The sequence below is a fragment of the Ambystoma mexicanum genome, chromosome 6p (assembly GCF_040938575.1).
Source record: "Ambystoma mexicanum isolate Mex_15411 chromosome 6p, UKY_AmexF1_1, whole genome shotgun sequence".
Classification (NCBI taxonomy): domain Eukaryota; kingdom Metazoa; phylum Chordata; class Amphibia; order Caudata; family Ambystomatidae; genus Ambystoma; species Ambystoma mexicanum.
The window spans coordinates 894,269,460-894,285,527 of record NC_090935.1 but is presented as its reverse complement, the minus strand read 5'-3'; the positions used below and the strand labels follow the sequence as shown (position 1 = coordinate 894,285,527).

At 45.7% G+C, this 16,068-nt stretch overlaps 1 protein-coding gene across 2 annotated transcripts in view; it reads left to right on the top strand.

The window, feature by feature from the left end:
* The window catches only part of CCDC112 (coiled-coil domain containing 112), a 530,811-nt gene that overhangs the window by 259,707 nt on the left and 255,036 nt on the right, over positions 1–16,068 (top strand). The gene's annotated exons all lie outside the window — the stretch shown is intronic.

Genomic DNA, 16,068 nt, shown 5'->3' with positions numbered 1-16,068 from the left:
AGGCTGGCCTTACTAAGTGCTAGGGAATTGTTTGTGTTGTTCAAAATTCCTCCTACTGTATTTTATGCATCTGATTACTTACCTGGTTTACACTGGTTCTGAATGATGTGCTCTTTCTACCTTCTCCTAAATTTAGACCTTCTAGCTTATAGCAATTTTGTGATCCAGCAAAAACGGCTGTTTTTGCAAAAAAACCCAAAAAATTGCTGTTTAAAAAAAATGTCACATGTTCTCTAAACTTTATTTTTGGGCACAATTAATGAAATGAGCTAGCACGTCTCATCACTTGGGCCAAGAAAAAAGAGCAGCCCAATCCACAAAGGACATCTGAGTGGGTGCATCTTGTATGCACCCATTCAAATGGCCTTTTTCACCTCTTTGCATATTTGCGTAAAATCAGGGGTAATTTTTGCTCATTTAAAGCTACCTGCTGGAGCCAAGATCTGGCCATACAAAGCTTTGGTAATGGCTAAGAAACCGTTTATTCTGAAGTACAAGTCTAGTGGGAAGACCCCCAACTCGAGGATTGGCTGCAAAGAACAAGTTACTTACCAACTGTAACGTTCTTTCGACTGGATGTTCCTCCCACGTATTCCTCATCTTGTGATAAATCGTTATCTCCAGCTTCGCTGCTTCGGAAAAAATATTTCTCGGCAGAGGGCGCTGTGCTCGAGGTCGTGGCGTCGATTGTCCCTCGACGTACTCCGTACTCTGTCGACGTCACCGATAGTATAAATACCTCGAGCTGCGCCTGTTGCTTCAGTTCTGTTTTTTCGATGAATATATATATATATATATATATATATATATATATATATATATATATATATATATATATATGGAACACCCAGGCATGTCCCATGACCGGACCGTTACATTCTTCGTGAGAGGAAAGTGTAAGAAAACGTAAACTGTACTGTGGGGTAGGATGGGAGGGTCGATGAGGAATACATGGGAGGAACACCCAGTCGAAAGAACGTTACAGTTGGTAAGTAACTTGTTCTTCGAATGGATTGTGTCCTCCCACGTATTCCTCATCTTGTGATAGGCTCCCATAGCAGTATCAATTTTTGGAGGTGGGAAAACTAATTTCAGTTTTCGTGGACAGAATGCAGAACTGCCCTTACAAATAAACCCTCGTTAGAGGAGGCAGTGTCCAAACAATAATGTTTAACAAAAGTATGCATGGTTTTCCAGGTTGCAGCTGCACAAATATCTGCTGCAGGGACTCCCCTCTTTAGAGCCGCAGAAGTAGCCATTCGCCTTGTAGAATGGGCACAAAGCCCATCTGGTTATTCTTTTCCCGCTAATCTGTAGCATTCAACTATGGCTAATATGATCCAGCGGGAAATGGTCTGTTTTGTTACAGATAAGCCTAATTTATGACCAGTATAACCCACAAATAGTTGGTCATCTTGTCTCAATTTAGCCATCCTTGAGATGTAAAAACTAAGAGCCCTCTTGGGATCTAGCCTGTGTAATCTCTCCTCTTCCTTGCCCAGATGAGGAGGAGGATAAAAAGTTGGCAGTACTATTTTTTGTGACAAATGGAAGTCCGAGACTACTTTTGGCAAAAACGAAGGTTTAACTTTAAGGACTACCTTATCCTTATAAAAAATAGTATATGGTGGTTTGCATGAGAGAGCCTGAAGTTCGCTAACCCTGCAGGCTGATGATAGGGCCACAAGGAGGACAGTCAAAAGCCTCAATAGACATGAGTGCAGAGGCTCATACTAAATTTAAGTCCCAAGTTGGTACATGAAAAGGTATTGGAGGGTATACATTAGTAAACCCCTTTAAGAATTGAATTATTAACAGTATTTTGAAATATGAAACCTCTTCCGAGGAGCGCTTGAAAATGGACAGCGCATGCAAGGTATCCTTTGATTGTTCCGATCTGGAGCCCCAGATTGGCTAGATGTAACAGGAAAGAAAGCACCATTGGGGTGCCACACTGAAAAGGGTCCACATCCTTGTCTTTGCACCAGTTACTAAACCTATTCCAGCGACATCGGTACAAAGACTTTGTTGCTGGTCTTCTGGCTGAAAGCAAGATTTCCATTACGTCATCCGGAAGATCCCAATCCTTGTATCTCAACCTCTCAGAAACCATGCGTGAAGGTTGAGTGTCTTGACCTCTGGATGGAGAACCCGACCTTCCTCTTGCGAGAGAAGATCCTCTTTGCGGGAGACGTATTGGAGGGCAGATGGACATGTCTAGAAGGTCCGGGTACCAAGTTCTTCTGGCCCAATCCGGGGAAATTAGGATCATGGTTTTCCTGAACTTTCTCAACCTCCTGATTACTTGAGGAATCACGGGGACTGGGGGAAACGCGTACAGCAGTGGAAACTTCCACTCCACTACGAATGCGTCTCCCAGAGCTCCTCTTTGAGGAAATTCCCTTGAGCAGTACTGATCGCACTTCCGGTTGATCGCGGTGGCAAACTGGTCCACTTGAGGGGTTCCCCAAAGGGCGATGATCTCCAGAAGGACTTCCTGAGCCAGCTCCCACTCGTGAGAGACCGTACTCTGCCTGCTCAGAGCGTCTGCCGCCGTGTTCTTCTCTCCGGCTAGGTGAATTACCGACAGAGCGATTCCTTCTCATATTGCCCAGAACCAGAGCTGCATTGCTTCTCTGCACAGTGGCAGTGACCCTACACCTCCTCTCTTGTTGAGATAGTACATGGCCACTGTATTGTCCGTCATTATCAGGACATTCTTTCCTTGTACAGAGGGCAGAAAGGCCTTCAGAGCTAGTCTGATTGCCCTAAGCTCCAACAGGTTGATATGTAGTTTGGACTCCGATGGAGACCAACGACCGCTGATTGTCAGATCGTTGGTGTGTGCTCCCCACCCCGTGAGTGAGGCGTCCGTCACTACCGTTATCTCCGGCCATGGTTGCCAAAAGGACTCTTCCCTGAGAATGTTGTCGTTGCAAGCCCACCATAGAAGATCCTGAGCAACTGCGCTCGGGACTTGCAGAAGATCCGACATATTCCCTGAGAACTGGGACCACTGAGTTCTGAGAGCCCATTGAAGGGTCTCATTCTCAACCTGGCCTCTGGTACTAGGAAAATGCAGGATGCCATGAGGCCGAGCAACCTGAGAAAATCGAAGGCCGGTAGATGTTGGGCATTCTGAAACTTCATTACCATCTGCTGGATGTGGAGAGCTCTCACTTCGGGAGGCGAGGCTTTTCCCGATGAAGTGTCCAAGACTGCTCCGATAAATTGGAGTTTCTGGGATGGTATCATGTGGGACTTCTTGAAATTGAGGGAGAATCCCAGTTTGTGGAGGAAGTGGCAGGTGATCGACAGATGTTCTTGAGCTTGTTCTGGCGAACTTGCTCTGATCAACCAGTCGTCCAGGTAGGGATATATGTGAATAACTCCTCTCCTGAGACTTGCTGCCACAACCGCCAACAGTTTGGTGAAAACCCTCGGTGCGGAGGTCAACCCGAATGGCAGAACTCGAAACTGATAATGAGAATTGCCAATCGCGAACCTCAGGTACTTTCTGTGCTTTGGATGGATTGGCACATGAAAGTAAGCATCCTGAAGGTCCAATGATACCAACCAATCTTGGAGTTGGAGAGCCTAAAGGATCTGAGGGAGAGTCACCATCTTGAACTTGTCCTTCCTGAGGAACTTGTTCAAGTTTCTCAAGTCCAAGATGGGTCTCAGTCCTCCGTCCTTTTTTGGGATGAGAAAATATGGGGAGTACCAACACCTGTTCCTCTCCGCTACAGGTACCGGTTCTATGGCACCTTTCCTTAGCAGGGTTAAAATTTCCTGCAACAGGAGCGGATCCGGAATTTTGACAGAGTTGACTCCCGGTGGATGATTCTGAGGCCTTTTTTGGAAGGGGAGGCAGTAACCTTGGGCTACTGTTTCCAGTGCCCAAGCATCTGAGGTAATGCCCCGCCATTCCTTCAGATGCTGAGAGATCCTGCCTCCCACTGGTGTTTTGTGTAACAAGGTCTCAGAGGGATTTGGAGGCGGCTGCAGGAGTGGCTGAGGGTACAGATGCCGCTCCTGAGGCTGATTTTGCCCCTCTTCCTCGTGCCCCACGAGGGAAGTTTATTTTGCCCCTTTGAGAAGCCTGTCCTCTTCCTCTACCAAAAGAAGAGTAGTAGCGAAAAGAACGACCCCTCCAGGAAGGCGAGCCGGAATAGGGTTTTAGAGGCTGGCGCAAAGAGGCGCTAAGTGATTTAGCTGCCGCTTTCGAGGTCTGAAGTTTTTCTAGGCTTTCATCAGCCTTTCTGCCAAAGAGCCTCGAGCCATCAAAGGGCATGTTGAGGAGTCTAGATTGCACGTCCGGTGCAAATCCCGACTTCCTCGACCACGCAGATCTGCGTAGCACAACGCCTGCAGCCATGGATCTGCTGATGCTATCCGCAGTATCCAGTCCAGACTGGAGACATTCCCCCATTGCCTTCTTCCCGTCTTTGACTATATTCAGGAAGCCTTCCCTTTCCTCGCCTTCTGGAATATGATCAGCCGCCACCGAAATACAGTCCCACAGGGTATGGGTAAACCTGGCTAGGGTACAGGTGACATTTGCCGACTTGAGTGCCATATTGCCTGACGTGAAAACTTTACGTGCCCAGGCATCCATTTTTTTATCCTCTCTATCTGGAGGAATAGTTGGATAAGCAGTTTGTTTTGAAGTAGATGCTGCCTGAATGACTAAACTCTCTGGAGTCGGATGTTTATTCAAATGTTCAGGATCCGTTCCAGCTGGTCTATATTTTCTTGGAAAAGTGCTGTCTGCAGCAGCAATAGTTTCTGGTTTCTCCCAGTTTTTCTCTACAGTCCTTTGAAGGGCCCTGTGAAAAGGGAGAACAGGATCTTTCTGAGGTCCCTTGACGATTATATCAGACATGTCATCTTGTTCAAAAATGGGTGAAGTATTACCCCAACCCATATATTCAACTACTCTGGTCATAAGACCCCTGTACCCAGCATCTGCATGTTCTGCAGTATCAGGTTTGGCGAACTCGAATTCTGGGGATGTGTCAACTCCACTGGCAGAATGTAGAGTATCACTCAGGTCTCTCATTCTAAATTCCTGGTCAATGAGTTCTTCAGGAACTTGTCTTGTACCATAAGTAACTCCCAAAGGAGAAACATCGTCTTCTTCTGAAGCAGACTCTTCATAGATTGCTGACATAGATTTGAAAAAATCTGATCTGGGTAAAGGAGTGAATCTCCTTTCTTCCTCTTCCATCTGCTTCGAAGAAAATTGTAAATCTCTCGAAGTTTTTCGAGGTTGTCTTCGAAGTCTTCGAAGTTTTCGAAGATGACTTTGATAATGGCGTCGATGACGCATCTGGCTTTGGCGTCGAAATTATCGACGTCGAGGGCGTCGACGAAATTGTCGAAGTCTTCGACGACTTGTGTTTCTTATACGGCACTGGAGATGTGCTCGACTCTCAAAGAGTCTTCGACGGTTTTACGTCGACTCGAGGTTTTTTGGATTCCTCGACGCTACTGGTTTTAGCCATGGTAGCCTTGGACTTCCCTTTGTCGTCCAATGGAGCGACTTTAGGTGTATGGCTTTTTCGAAGGTCTTTCGAGGGGGTCGGGGCTGCATTCTTGAAAACCTCCATCTTTTTGCAGAATTCTTCCCACTTACTGGGAGAATCTGATTTAGTCGGACAACAAATTTCTTCGGTCGACTCTGAAGAAGAAGAAGATGATGATGATGAGGGAGATCTATGTCTCCTCTTCATTTTCTTTGGTGACGACGAAGAGTGTCTCGATCTACTCCTAGATCGAGATCTCTTTGAGTGCCTATGTCGATCCCATTCCTTAGAATCAGTCGTTTTCTTATGTCTTTTAGACGAAACCTTTTTTGAAGCCTCCCTCCCCACTGACAGTTTACGGTCATCGATTGGCAGGACCCGCAGTCGTCGGTTCGGTGACTGGAACCGAGACACCAGAGACAAATCCGGTGGGGATCGGTGATCGACATCTTAGATCCACAATCTGCACACTTTTTAAACCCAGTCCTGGGTGTCGAAGGTGTCGAAGGTGTCGAAGGTGTCGAAGATGACGACATTTTCTTCACAGAAAATAGAAGCGCGCCGTTCTCGATTGCGAAGCGATCGGAAAAACGGAACTGAAGCAACGGGCGGGGCTCGAGGTATTTATACCATCGGTGACGTCGACAGAGTACGTCGAGGGACAATCAACGCCACGACCTCGAGCACAGCGCCCTCTGCCGAGAATTTTTTTTTCCGAAGCAGCGAAGCTGGAGATAACGATTTATCACAAGATGAGGAATACGTGGGAGGACACAATCCATTCGAATTATGCTACTGTTGTCCGCTAGGGAGAGCGTATTGTATGTTAAAGATTTGATTGAAGACTCTGAATGGATTTGGGATACTTTCATTTATATGTATTGGCTCATTAATAATGATTTTTCATAGTATATCTATGACTTAGAAATGAAAGTTTGGCTCATCCTTATTTATTACCCTATGCCCACCCCTGATCCTTGTGTGTTGCGTAATTATGTGGTTGCTTATATTGATGGTTGTTTAGGTTATGTAGGGAAGGGATACTGTGATTATTGATGACAATAATTCAATGTTTGTTCCATTGTTGCTTTTATAGTTTTGCTCCCGTTGAATTGTTTATAACCCCCCCCCGCTGTTTTATTGCTTGTTGTGTTATACTCTGACAGTACTGTTGTGTTTTGTGTACTTGAAAATGATGAAATATTTTTGAAACAAAAGCGCATCCAGAATTTACAAACGGGATGCATTTTTAAATGTGCATAAAACGAAGGCAACCACGTGTGTCTGCTTTGAATAGGGGTGTGCACTGCCTGACATGGTCTTTGCTGAGCCTTTTAGTGCGACATTAGAGGTATTCACCACTGATGCATGACTTGCATTTCTGTTTCTCAAACGGGATAGAAGATAGAAATGTTTTTTTTTTTAGGTTTCATTTTACAGTGATAGGCCCCTCAAGAGCCCGTCACAGTGAAATGCGGTGGGATGCTGTAGAACATTGTCGGGAGAACGCTTCAAGGGGACTGGTCAGCACATCATTTGCACTACAGCTCAGGCCCGTGGAAATTTGCAGGTCACCATGGAGAATACAAATTGACCTGCTCATCTCCAAAAATGGGTTATCTAAAAATAGCATAACCTCTGCTCTATTTTAGATGCCCCATTTTTGGAGGATCTGGATCAAAATCTAAATTACATTTTTTTTTTTTAACTAGTCAAAACATGTGGGGGTGGAGAGAGAGAGGGGGAGTGATGGCCAGATGTGGAGTGTTAGGCAAGAAAGCAAAGGTCAAGTGGTGGGCCAGAGTCAAGTGGTGGGCCAGAGGTGGAGCGTGGGACAGAGGCGGAGTGGTGGACAAGAAAGCAGAGAGGTAGCGCAGGCTACAGGGGAAGCGGTGGGCCAGAAAGCAGAGAGAGAGGAGTTGCTCGGAAAGGGTTAGTGGGCTACAGATTGGAAGAAAGGTTGAGGGACGTATGCAATAGAAGGAGAGAAAGGATGCAGGTGCAGAAATAGCAAGAAAGAATTCAGGACTGTCGACTGCGCAAGGAATTGAGGTGCGTAAGGTGTGATTTGGGAGTATGGTTTGGAGTCTGACAGACTGGGGGAGCACGAGTTGTGACTTGGCAATGTGGTAAAGCATGCGAGTATGCACACATTTGGGCACGCTGTACAGCTAGTGAGTCTCTAGCACTGACAAATGTATGTATTTTATAGTATGTATTTGACCATATTTGCCTAGGGGTTTCATTGCTTAGTATGTATTCTTAAGGCCTAATAAAGTATTGTATATGTGTGTACTTCCCTGTCTAACTGGAATTATTATGTTGCTTTGTATGCACTCATTGTAGCCCTATAACACTCTCACACCCACGGCACTCTGCTACCTACCTTCATAAGGTTTGGCTAGACTGTAATGTCTTTCCTGTTCACAATAATAGAATGGCCTCCCAAAATCCACCCCCAGGATTGATTTTGGAAAATCCCTCTTAACAGTGACAATTTGGAGCTCATAGAAATAAACCTGGTCAGATCACACATTTCATACCATTGGTCTTCTCCCAACGCCTGTGGTTATTCTTAATCCCATTTAACAAAGGATGGGTGTCTATTGGTTTGTCTGTTTCCACGTACGTATTCATAGATTCTGGACACTATGCTTTTTAAGGCAGATCGATCTCTATAGTAGGAAAGCGTATTTGCATGTGTATTGCCACCTATTGCGAGAAACTCACCCAGGGTGAAATATTCTCCTTCTGAAGTCATATTATTCCCAGGTGAGGATTCCCAGCTCTTTTCATGTCTTATCTATGTATGGGTCCCAGATGGGCTGTATGTTTGGGGCGTGGTAGCATTTTATGTTTAGTGGCATCAATGTTTGTCATTGATGTTATACCACACCCAGCGCGTGATTGTCAAAGTGTTCAATTTTTTGCGTGGTGCTTTGCTTGTGCCATTCTGCATCACAGTTATGGAGACGTTCACGCTCGGCCATTGCTCAATTCTTATGAGGTGTTCTGAAACCAGTATTTCGCCGAACTGACTTGCACTGCTAAGTAGTAGGTGTATATATCTGGGACAGCCTTTCATACGGAAGGGCCAAATTGTCCATGTGTTATCTGGGTTGACGCCTGCCCGCCCCAGATGACCATACTGATTAAGGTCTTAAAATGGTCAAAAAAGGGATTAGATAGATAGGATGGGATTGCCTACAATAAATATAAAAGCTTTGAAAGAATTACACTTTTCAACGACGTCACTTTTCCCCTTAGTGAGGGTGGTAGCTACATCTACCGGTCAACCCTCCCTTTACTCTGCTCGAGGACTGGGCCTTAATCAAAAGTATACAAGTCTTCTACCATGGTAACGATGCACCTCCTTCCCCAAATATGTTGCTGTCTTTGGCCACCATGTGAGGCTTCCCTTAATTCGCCAATCTGCTGCTTTTTTTGTAAGCGGAAGTAGCTCAGACTTATTCGAGTTTATTGCAAGTCCCGCAAACCTTCCATAGATTATTATATCCACAATAATAGGTTGGAGGTTAGCAGATGGTGGTTGAGTCACATGTTATGCCATGCAGTCAGTGTACTGCGACACTAGTGCGTGTTGTCCGCCCATTAAAACCCCTCTTTCTAAATGTGCTTGTCTCAGTAGCTGGGCCAGTGGTTCGTTTGTGTATGCAAACAGGTTTGGGGACAGCGGGCACCCTTGTATGGTGCCTTTGGTGAGCTCAAAGGTTTTTGAGATGTCAATGTTGGCTATAACTCTAGCTGTTGGGGGTGTGTATAGAATCTGTATACATCTTACAAAGCAGTGGTAGGACTAGTTTTAGTAGCGCTTTACATAAACTGCCATTCGACAGAGTCAAATGGTTTTCTGGTGTCCAATAGTGCCCGGACGACATAGCTGCTATTTTCATTCATTTGTATTGCGGAAATGAGGGGCGAATCATAAGTCTGCAAAAAGCAGGCGCACTCTGTAGGAATCCATTGTAAGCGCCGCTTTCCATGCGTACATGGTAAGCAGCATTTACTCAATTTGCACAGGTGAGTGCAAAAGGGTGGCGAGCAGAGGAGTAAGCCATCATTTTAAACTGTCCTTTTGTACTCCAACGAACAAATTGGGAAAAGTACATAGCGGGGATCTGTTTACACAGAAGTGTAAATGGAACCGGTCCCTCCTGTGTAATGATGCCAGAACTCCAAAATGAGCTCCTCCTATATCTAATACCAAGAATCATTGGGTCTAGATATTGACATCCTGTTGCCTTTATTTCAAACCAAGCTTGACATTTCTTTCATGATTACCAAACATTGCTCACAGTTAAGAAACCTGCATCACTACTATCACTACCATATTACCTCGCGCTCATCCCATTTATCTTTAACCTTCTGTGTTTGTCTGTCTACCTCCTCTTTCTTATCTTCAACACACCACCAACCCTCCCCTTTTCTATCTACGGACTGTCACAGATAGCTCTGAAAACTTTGAGTCTCAAGGACAGTTAATGGGTCTTGAATTCTTTGTGGGGACCTATAGCGCTCCCTCTCGCCTTCCCATGATGCTCCTCCCTAATTCGGGTGTCTGTAACCCCGGTTAGTACTATCAGTTGTGTCCCCTAAGGTCTAAACGTCTGACTTAGACTAATGATATTCTCCCTAAAAGCAGGCTGGCTGACTCTCTGGGACTTTCTAACTTTCCCTACTCTCACCGCAGGTTAGTATTCTAATGGGGCTGTACCTGGCATTTGCTCTGTAAGATTTACCTGGTTTCACTCACAGCCACTCTACTCTTCCTGCTTCCTCTCCCCTGACTCCTCCCCACTAACCTTCTGTCCCAGGAACGTTTTCAATCCTCCTCTCTCCTGCTTCCACCCTTTAATGTTAACTCTTCTTTCACTCCTTCCACTCTACTACTTGTTCCTCAACACACAGTACTATTACTCCTCCACCCACATGACTACTCAACCGCCTACACTACTACTACTCCTCCTCCCACACTACTGCTCCTCTCTTCCCACTCTACCACTCCTCCCACACTATTACTCAGCTATCGTCCTTGCACCATGTACCAGTCTTCTCACATCCACACCTTACACTATCCTCTTTATACACACGCCTCACAATCATGTGCACTCGCCCTACAGAACCACTATCACCCCTAAACCAGTGCCTCGCCTGATTCAAAATTAATTTCCTCAAGCTGCTGCTTCCTCGTTTCTCCTGCTGGTCTCTTGGTCGCCGTCTTCCTCCTCCTCTGACCTCACCAGATAGACCCACACTTCCTGTCCCGTCGCTTGTTTATATATCCCTCCATGTGAGGTTTGGCCAGCTGTCCCTATCGAATCACCTTTTTCCTTCCCCTCCCTGGGCAAAACGCTTAAAGATGGGTCTTGGCCCCACCCACTTTCTCTGCAGGGGCTTGCCTTCTGGGAGATTTGGCGCTGCGGGACAAACAGTACTAAAGTTCGTTTTCTAGGGCCCATTTGCAGGGACCCATTGGGTACGTTTGGGGAATCGTCCCCTTTAAAGTCCATGATGGTCTGGTGGGTTCTCCTTAGTAGTAGTGGGATTGCTGGCGAGCTTTGCCGGTCCCGTTCGCTGTGCTGCTGAATGGCTGCAGGCAGCATCTCTCTTTTGCCAAACGCCCTGCAGCGGTGATGGTGTCTCTGCGGCATTGGAGATCTGTTCGGGCCATTCATGCTTTTTGGATTCCCTGGCTTTTCCTGCCCTTTTGCTTCTGTCTGCTTCTGCAATGAAAAGACAACACTTGCGAGTTTACATGCTTGGTGACTAGGCTGAATATGGCTCTGCGTGGATACAGAATGGCACAAAAGCAGAGGGGGGGGGACAGGAGTTGGGCTGCCACCGTCCACCTCTGTTGTAGAACTAGCTCTGACATTAACCTTGGTAGACCTCCCATCTCAGGCTGTGAGTGTTTCCCACCCCCGTTTATCAAGGCCTTGCCACAAGACGAAGGACTGGCAACTCCCTGAATATCCTTCTTCCTGGAAAAGGTTCAGTTGCTGTAAAACCATTATCATGGTGTTGGGTGCAGCATAAATATTCTATAATCTAAAATTCCATATAGCGTAAAGCAGGCTCCTCAGTATACAAAAGCCATCTAAATGAACGTGAGCATCTGAGGTGAGTCTCAAAACTGCCTTGCTTCTTCTCCCACATTGAGATTGGGCTCAATACGTGTTGGGTGTCAACCCCCTTGCTTGAGAATTATTTTGACCTTCAGACTTCCAGGGTATATGAGCCGTATCTTTGCTCTGGTCCGAGATGCAATCTTTTTCTTTTGATTAGCATCCTCCCATTGCTATCTCTAGTTGAGCCCCATAAATGCCTATTCCCTTTTAATTGCACCTACAGTAGACTCTGGCCTACAACCTATTTGTATTACCCATTTATAAAGTCTTCAGGAAGGAATGGTTTAAATCTGTTCTGGTAGAAGCAGGGATGAGAGACACATTTAGGCTCTAATTTGGACTTCTGGTCCCACTTGTAGACTTTACAGTTATATTATACATAATATAGAGTTATATTGTAAAGGTCTAAAAAGGAAGACAAAGTGCTCAACGTTGGCAACCTTGGCATAGGGGCTGCAGGACTTCATTTTTATATGCTGCTCCTTATTAAAATGATAAGGATGTCTGTTCAAGCTCCCCCAACCCCTCACAACATAGCTCTTAGAGAGAGGAGAGGAAACCCAGGGGCACAGAGGGCGGGCAGGTGGCTAAAAGGACAGAGTTGGAAGGGAGGCTGATGAGGATGCCGGCACACACCTGTCAAAGCGAAGGCACCTCTGGCCCTCCAACAAGCACTCTCTGCATCTTTGTGACCAGGTGCTTTAACGGGTATCATCCTGCTAGATAAGCATATGTTATGCCGCAAGCTTCCAGTTATCGCTGCCTCTTTCCCTAGGGTGAGTGGGTTTATGGGAGGAAAATCACGTCTGCTTGCAATTCTTCCACTCTGTTAAATACATTCATATTCTTATATTCATATACATTATTTTACAATGATTTAACTTATTTTGTCATGTTTTTTGCTTTTTGATAATATTGATGTATTTTATAACTTTTGAAGAACTTTTATCGCTAAACAAATACACTGAATTGATTGAGTGTTATCCCAATGCAGCACAAGTTTATTATGTGAGCACCATACTTGACAGCATTAGCTGCGAATCATACTTAAAAGTGAAGTTCACTGTGCAGCTCCATTTGATGATTGGCCTAGACCAACCCAATATACTAGGTATGGCGTACAATAGCATTGCAACCTTGAGGAATATAACCCTTTTGCTTTGGATGTTTAGCCCTGGTCAAATCTAGACTGGCATTGAGCAAGAAAGATATGGTAATCGGGCAGCGGGGGATGGGGGAGCGGTGTTTGAGACAGTGGGTTTCAGACATTCAGGCCTTTATAGCCCAATTTCATTTTTATAAGCAGTGATCTAGTGGAGAGCCTGCTGAGCCCTCCTACAAGTTTCTAAATTAAAATAAATTTGTATTGGAACTGCATGCACGAGATGTCCCCTTCATTCCTCTGAACCCCCCAACACTTAACTAACTACGTTTGGCACTATGTTTTTTTCTTCTTATTGTGTCCCTCGGCTATGGTGTCACTTCAACCGCATGGTTTACTTACAGCTGATGTTGAATGGGCAAAGCAAGCACGAATGCTTCCAACACCCTTATATACAAGAACCAACAGGCACAGATCCAAATGACTTCCAAGCCCTCCATGGGTTCCCGTTTAACTGCCTCAGTTGTCTAGAATCCTGCATCAAAGATGCGTCTAAATATCCCATCGAGTCCCTTAACATTCCATCTAGCACGCACCACCTACAGTGCTCAATAACCGCAGCCCCTCAACCTTCCACCACATCTGCCACTAATACTAAGCTCGCCCACACTAATGTACATCCAATCTCCCCCCTTGTGGAAAGACTCTTCATTACAACTGTCTTACCAAGCGCGAGAATGTTCAACCCGAAGCTAATATTTCTGGATTCGGCTGTGTATATCCCGAACATCATAAACCCTCGCAATGGCATCTTTCTCCATATTGCATGGGAGTAATTACTAAGGCCAGGATGCTATACACCAGAAGAAGCCGTCTCTCTTAATATAAAACGGATATTCTGTGTTTGGGGTATCTGCAAGTGTTAGCCTCTGTACTTTCTCATGTTCCACGAGTGATTAATACACGTCCACACTGCAATGGAGTAGTGAAGGTTGATCTTTCAGATATAAATGCTTTTCATTAGATTGGACAGTGTATTGTCAGTGCTGCTTTTAATCTCAATTTGCTTGAAGGACTGAAGAAGACATGCCTGTGAAGGATGGACTTTAAACTCAATATGTATCTTTATATGTAATCTAGTTCCTGGGGTTGTGAATCTGTTTAGAATCACATGCTTTGCATAGGCTGACATCTAGTGGTTGGTGCAGAATATTACATGATTTGTTTTCGAATTCGAAAAGGGACGTCGATGGGATGTGTCTGTAATTCTATCCCTATCATGACATGTACTGCACACATGATCCTTTACGCGCCAAAGTCCTCAGATTGTTTTTTTTTCAGAGTTCATTGCACTATTGTATTAGCTCGTGTTTCGAGCATTTCCACTTTTTATAATATGTTCACCATCGTTGGCAATTTAAAATTCGGCGCTTGACAAAGGGCAGGCGGCGTGCAACTGCAGCGAATATCGGTGTTCGATGGCCTAAACAGACAGACTTCAGTCTACACAGCAGGGAGTGTGTGGGAACACACATGAGTAGTTTAGGAGAATGTCTTCACACATTGCCGCTTTTATAAATCTTATCTTGCTGCCCACCAGCTTTTGTCATGGAAAACACACCTTTAAAATTCTGTCAAAAGGTTTCAGTGGAAGGAAGGACATACACAAGGTGTGTAATGATTGCCTCCTTGGATACCACCGGGAAGAGCGATGCCGGTTGTGTAAGCTCTTCAAGCCATAAAAACGTATAGATCCGCGATTGAAACGCTTGGTGGCCTTCGTGATGCAAGCTGAGGCATCGTCGGAATACCTCGACTCTGCAGAGGAATCCGAGCTGGAAAAGGACAGCATTGGCATCCTTCCGGATGCCGAAGTTATTTCTGATCGGGAAACTGACGATTCCCGGTGGTGCTGGTCCCCTCCTTCGAACGGCAGGCGCCTTGCGCTGCTATGGAGGCACATATTGGCGACAAGGCTACACACAGTGAACACATACTTGGAAACATTTAGGCACATCCTGTATTTGAATTTTTTTTAAGAAAATGGATTTGACATTTATAGCAGCGCACCAAACCGTCAGGCATCATGGCGCTAGTTACAGAAGGTGCAAGTGTCATTCTTCATAAAGCAAGATACACATTGGTGTGCAGGCATAAGCAGATACAGCCGCGCCTCATGGTATGGGCGCTACATCATATAGACCTAAATGGAAAAGGTAAATCGGGAAGGTATGTAGTCTGGCAAAGCCACGCTTCATGGTACGGGACCTACATCATGTATACATCAATGCAAAAGGTCAATCAGGTAGGTATGTAGTCTGGCAAAGCCACGCCACATGGTACAAGGGCTTGCAAAACAAGTAACTTGCAATACTTAAAGTTCAGCAGGAATCATACAAAGCACAATGCTCTAATTGTCAAGTTGAGTGGGTTACAGGAACTTATCATGGCAGCATCAGGCTGGAGGCGTCAAACAGGTGGGTATTGAAGGTCAAAGATGGGTAGGTTGCGGGTCAATACATATGCAGCACCAGGCTGGGAGGACGATTGCTGGCGAATACATAACTCAGCACAGGGCTGGAAAGGCAGTGAGTATGTTGTGGCCTCAGAAGTCAAAACAGAATAGAAGCAGGCATGTAATGAATGTAGCGTAAAGCTTGTAGTCATTGGCAGCAGCGATCTGGGATTTGTGTTACAGTGGTCGAGATAGGAAACAACGTTATAGGAATGAGTCGCGCGCAGCGTGAGTGGGGGCATAGATCAGTTGCACAGGAAAGATTAACGGCATAGTGTAGATGTGGGGGCAAAAGGGTTGAGAGTCTGGGTGCAATCAGAAGGGAAATGTTGCACGAAGGCAGATTTACCTCCCGAGCAGGGCCGTGATGGCTGAGGAAATAGTAAATGCCCATTGTTTGGCACCAGTGGAGTGTGCTTGGGCCCATCCAGGACCCAGACAGACCAAGACAGGCAGGAGCCTTGGATTGTTGCCGGCTCCATCTTCTGGCTCCGGCTCCATAGACTCAGGCATTGGCCAATCGGCAGGGATGGTGCTTGCAGGTAAAGGCAGGGCCGATAGCCTAGTGGTGGAGGCTGCAGGTCTGGTGTCCGCCATCTTGATATGGCAACTTGTAGACTCGGATGAATGCGGGCATGTTGAGAAATCCTCCTGGGGGAGTCCAGGAGAACCATTCTCCTGAGCAGGGAGCAACATTTGTAGTCTGTGCTCCATACCTTTTGCTGACCACGAGGACACACCGATAAAGTATTCAGGTCTGCAGTAAATTATTCC